This window comes from Syngnathus typhle, linkage group LG22 (assembly GCF_033458585.1).
Source record: "Syngnathus typhle isolate RoL2023-S1 ecotype Sweden linkage group LG22, RoL_Styp_1.0, whole genome shotgun sequence".
NCBI lineage: Eukaryota > Metazoa > Chordata > Actinopteri > Syngnathiformes > Syngnathidae > Syngnathus > Syngnathus typhle.
The window spans coordinates 4,732,558-4,738,952 of NC_083759.1; positions in this window are offsets into that span (position 1 = coordinate 4,732,558).

A 6,395-nucleotide genomic window follows, 5' to 3' on the forward strand; every position below is an offset into this window, starting at 1 on the left:
ACTACTTTTGAGACGCAAATTATGTAATTATGAATGAATTTTATTTGTTTCAAATGAAGCACATTAGTTATGAAATTATGAAGAGCAGGTAGCAGTAATTATTTTGCAGGTTAATCCCAGGGTCACGTTTTTTTTTTTTTAAAACAAAAAAAATATGACAAGGGAGGTTGAATGTAGGTTTGCAGATATCAAATATGTCAGTAGTAGAGTGTACTATACTGAAAATTATATAGAATAATTGTGCTTTCAACTAAACTAAATTTTTACTTAATTTCACCTCATAGCAACCAACTAAACATGTTTCACTTGTTAGATCACTCTCAAGATAGATTTTAAGGAAGCTCAGGAAAAATGAGAATTCTTTTCAAATTGACTCTTTTTAAATAATGCAAAACAGTAATAATTTAGTGGTAAAATAAAAGCTTCAACTCTCACCTAATCATAACTTATTTCAAAACAGGACACAGAGGCCTGAATTTCATTACTCACTAGTCTTCATTTAAATAACACTGTCAGACGCAAAATACAGAAAGTTAAGCATAGTCGACAACAAGCTAACAGCATCTGTCGCCGGGTAGAAAGACCACATTCATTGTTACTGATTAGTTTCGGGAAAAAAAAGTCATGTGATAGACTTCACACTTCACAAAAGCATGTTATGCATTCCAGTTGTAACTTAGTTTGTTAGATCAGATCATGTCCAGATAAGCCGGTTAGTTTCAAAAAGGAGTTTGATAAATTCTACTTGACAAAGAGTAGACAGAATTTTTGAGAGATTTACCCGTTGAGTTATTTCATTTTATTTTCGACCCATTTGGCCAAGTTGTGCAAATGATACCTGGCTCTTACTGGGCCAGGCAGCACTGTTTACAAACCAGTACTCCACACCTGTCCCATAGCAAGAAGGGCTAGGCTAACATGCTAACCTTATATAATTGCTTTCCATATTACCGTATTTTTCGGACTATAAGGTGCCCTTAAAATCGTTTAATTTTTTAAGTTTGAAATTAACTTTTGAGTTGAATTTATGAATAGGTAGATTTTGGTTGGATTGGAAATGGGAAAACTTTATGGATGTTTGACTTCAGAAGTTTTACTCTCATGTGACCGTGTTCGCGGGAACACAATATTTTCATTGTGCATTTATTGTTCTTCTTTATCTTTATGACAGACTGATGGCAGAGGTAAGTTAGTATCACATGAAATGCAACATATTGTAAATTGTTACTTTTTGTTTTTAACTTGCTTGCATTTCCTTGCCAATTTACAGACTCAAATTATACAGCATGGAGAGATCATAAAAGCATGCCAAAGAGTACACTGGAGAGATCAGTCAACGCAGTCAGCTAAGCACACTCCTTTAAAGTTAAAGTTTGTTTTCAAGAGGCAGATATGAGGACAAATTAACACTTAACATTCCTTTCCAATGAAATCCAGTTTTCCACTGTTGGCTTTGTCCTGAATGGACGAATGGACACAAAGAGGGAGGCAGGTTACAGGGCAGCTTCATCTTACTGTACATGTCAGGCCTTTCACTTATTGGCAGAAAACACTCACATCAAATAGTCAAACAATATGTTTTGTCAAAAAATAATAATAATTAAACTCACGTTGAAGTAACGTTAATATATTTGGACCTTATTGTGAATTGAGAAAACAAATAATGGTGGAAGTAAATGTCATTAAAGATCCAGAGACAATCCAAAGTGGTCTATATGCTTGTTCTTGAGAGTGAAACAGATTTTACAGTGACCAAAAAGGAAATCAAAACATTTTATTGCTGGAGTTAATTATCTGCACACACTCAGGAAACCGCAAAGATTTATGTCTGACGATTTTTCGGATAAAGCTTTTTGTTATTGGTTTTGTTTCCCCGTTTTCTATAACTTCTTTTGTGCGCACGTGTGTGAGTGAATATGTTTGTGCGGAAAATACATTAGCCGTTAGCCATGCAATAATTCTGTGTTTTTTTTCCCCAGAATGTTGAACTAGATTTTAAGGTGCATACTGACCGGCAGATTAAATGCCCACATGGCAATTCATTTAACTTAAGCATGTTAACCGACTTGTTTAGCGTGTGAAGAAACAAATCATCCATAATTTGTAAAATGGTGCCTGAAATTTGATGACTAAACAGGATTTGATCTCTAGGGGATTTGTTTTTATTTTTATTTAGTTCTAAAGTGAGTGTTTGGTATTGTTTCGCTAATCATAAAATAATTTGTTTTTGGATATGTTATGCCTGTGTGCAATTGTCTTAAGAGGGCATAGTGTAAATTTTGGTGCAGGGTTGCTTTCTTATAAGGGATACATCTGTTTGCATTTGTATTCTTTTTTTTTATCATCTATCTAATATAATAAATTCTAATTTGATATTCACATGTGTCTGTTGATGATGAATTTGTTTTATTTGACTTTTCAGGTTCTGAAAAATCTAGATAGTGCAGTTGATGGGCTCAGTTTTAGGGAAACTTGGGAGTGGCAACTCACCTTGATGAGCATTTAAAGTGAGGGTGGGGTTGCAATTCTTGCAATGCCAGTTTTCATACCATGTGTGGTAGAGACACATGTCTTACTCTCGTGTCGCAATACTACTACACACCCAAGTGACAACCCTGAGGGCGTTGGTATGCCGAAAAACAATGCTGACTCCTGCAATGCTGTTTTAGGCCGTTAGAGGGCAGCAGAAACAAGCATCACAAATAGTATGCAGCCTACAGCAAATATGGAATGAAAATGCATAGAAATGTTTCAGTTTAAAGGATCTATATTTTGTGAAATTGTCTTTTGAATGTGTTTAGGCAAAGTTGGGTCACTTGGGTGCTTGAATTATTTTTTGAGATGAATAGGCAGTGACGTGCGGTGAGGTTCATGACTGGGGAGGCACTGACGTCACGCAGGTGGAATTTGTCCGACACCTAACCGTTTTAATTCAATATCAGCAGTCTTCGCACATACAAACACTCAATAAAGCACATGGAATCAAAAACTTGTTTTCGATTGTGCGTACCACTCCGTTTGAAAAGACATGCGCCAAAGTCCCGTTGTCCGAACAAACGTTTTAACTCCAGAGTTGCTCTTCCTTTACTGATGACTTCCTGCTTCGACCAAAAATCCATCGTTGAAAATCGTTTGAGTTTGAATATGTAATCCTCCGAATGTAAAAAACGAAAGTAAAACGAAATAAATGGACAACTGCTCCTCAGTTGTTCACTGTAAATTTGAACTGGAGATCACTTCTTCTACAAGGGCGCATGAGGTATCCCGGGATCACTAGCGCCCCCTGCCATAAGGCTGGAGAACGTTTTTTTCATTGTCCCCTTCAGGTCTTTTTTCAAAGCCGTTTTGTTTATCTACAGAAACACGACGTTACAGACAGGTGACAAAAAACACTAGATATTATGTACATCAGCTTAACTACAGAAATTAGTTAATATAGCTACAGTCTTAAACAGCGACTTAAACAAAGTTGGCTCCTCCGAGCTAATTGTCTTTGGGTTTAGAATAAATAAAAAAATTCAGAGATTTTGGTTCAAAATGATACAAAACTACTGAAATTATAAGGAAAATGACTTTATAATAAAAACAATTGAATTCCCCCCCCCCCCCCTCCCTTTTTCATGATGGCAGGGGAGGCATGGCCTCCCTTGCCTCCTCTAACCGCACGTCCCTGCGTGTAGCCCCCTATTTCCCAAAAATATGTCTGTCCAAAAAACCTGGGCGAAGAGGATGCCATTTTAAAGCAAGGACCAGTCTGCAAATAAATACTACCACGTCAAAGCCAAAAGCTAAGTAGAGCTGCAGTTTCCATTCAGTTACTTTATTGTACCAAAGGGAAACTTGTCTTGCAAGGTACAGGACATGTTTAAAAAAAAAACAAAAAAAACCTGTCAAGACAATTTAGGAAAAGGACCACCTTAGAGAAGATTTTATTTTTTTTATATACTGCACAGTGGACCTCAGATTTATTGAAAGCTATACTGTTTACCATAGGGAATATTAGAAATAGAAATAATCAGCACCACTACAAACTCCTAAATAAACCATTTTTGCACAACCTTTTTCCTCTTGGTGGTTGGTATGAAATGTTGAATGGGTTGGGTTGTAGCAGAGGCGGGGAACTCTCTATGCGTATAATAGGAAAATAGGTGTGAATCTTGGCACTTGAGACCAATATTTCCTGCCTGGTTGTGTTTATGTATTTTATAGCAATTGTCATGGTCCATCAAATATTTTCTGCATGACTCTAGCACTGACGCACAGTACATCCGTCCAATTATTTTATTGCGAGACCAAAAACAATAGCCTACTTCTCTGTAAGAAAGTCAATGATGAAAAAAAGTTGGACCTTCTGTTATTTATTTTGGACTTATCAAGCTTTCTAGCTATCTTGCTAGCGAGCTATTTAATGAGGTTCTCCATAAGTCTCGGATTTTTTTTTTTTGTGGCTGTCTTGGTTGACAGGCCTATGCAACATTTAAACATAATCTGTTTATTTATTATTTATTATTACTCTTATTATTTATTGTTTGTGCCTTCTTGTTTTTTATATTGCGTCGTTTACTTGTATGTCCATCGCGTAATATGTCTTATCACCGTGGGATAGAGAAAACGTAATTTCGATCTCTTTGTGTGTCTCGGCATGTGAAGAAGTTGACAATAAAGCAGACTTTGACTTTGACTTTGAACATTTAGTTTATGATGCTTCTGAGTTGGCAGATCAGGATAGTAGTCTTTCTTTTTTTAAAGTAGGGAACAGAGGGTACGATACAACTAGAGGCTCTTCAGTCTTTCCGTTAAGGTCCATGTGAGTGTTATGGAGTGGAAGGTCTGTCTGTAAATTGCACCTCTGATTCAGAAAGAGAAATGTGATTATTGTCCTAGTCATGGAATAGTGGACCTGCTCTACACTGTCTTAAAATGTGCCTGTGTGCTCAAGCAATCTATATGTGCTATGTAGATTTGGACAAGGCGTTCAACTGTATCTGTGGGTTGAAATACACCAAGGTCCCATTTGTCCCAGATTCTGTTCATGAACCTTATGAATAGCACATGCAAGACATTGAGGGGTCAGAATTGGCCACCTGAGAGGTGCTTCTCTGCCTTTTGCAGATAATAGGGTTCTGTTGGTTTCATCAAGTCGCAAATATCAACTCTCACTAAAGTTGTTTGCAGCGGAGTATGAAATGATTGCATGTAACACAATCGACAAAAGACGACACTATAGAATGAGACTGTTAGTCTTTATTGTGTCTAATAAACTAAGTATATATGTTATGTCCTCACTTTATGTATATGGATATTCCAAATATAATGGCACCATTAATTTATATGAGAGGGGTGCCATGACGAGATAAAAACCATTTTCCCCGTTCAATAATTGATACTAAAATTGATGCTTACTTTATTACTCGATGTTGAAATTATAACATCACTCTCAAGCAATGTTGGTGGGTGTCATGATGGTGGCACTGAACCAAAGGAATTGTGTCTGGTTTAGGGAGATTGGGACTAGGATTGGTTTCCTCTACTTCTTTGTGAGAGCAGTGCTCAGACCAGAAAATCCCTGCTGACTGCATGTCTGGCAGAGAGGGTGCAGACAGTCGACACTAATCTGCTCTCTCTCTCTCTCTCTCTCTTTCTTTCTCTCTCTCTCTCTCTCTCTCTCTCTCTCTCTCTCTCTCTCTCTCTCTCTCTCTCTCTCTCTCTCTCTCTCTCTCTCTCTCTCTCGCTCTCTCACATACACACTCAGGTCAGTGTCGCATTTGATCTCCCTGTGAGCCACTCATCATGCTTTGAGAGGTGAATAAAGGGTCAGACAAAAATACTTAATGTTAATTTAAATTACGTATATTTGTTAACATATTTGGTCCAAATATGTAGCTGCGGAAAAGTTTACAATAATTTCCTTGAAATAATGCAAGTTATAGCTAAAAGGAAATGTTTTTTAGATTAGCTTTGATTTTAGAGGCATAAATAATCCTCATTGTTGCTGACATGCCACATTTCACTGACCACAACATAAATGCCATACAATTTGCTGCCAAGTAGTCCAACCTCCAGCTCACTGACCATAAAAAGGATATAGAAAATGAATAGATGAATGGACCACAATACGTATATAAATAAAAATGTCTTGTATTGTATAAAGTACACCATCGCAGTCTAATTCCCAAACACTGTACCATGAAAGAACACCAATGTGCCACAGAAACGAGTGTAAAAGCGTGATTAGTTGTAATTTCTTAAATTGAATTCATTTTTATAGTTATAATATGCATGGGCCACCAAAAAAACTGCAGCTGGCTGCAAAAGCCAGACAGTTTGTAAATGTAAATAATATGGAAATTTAATTACCACTACTACTATAGTACTGGTGATAATAACAATGAATA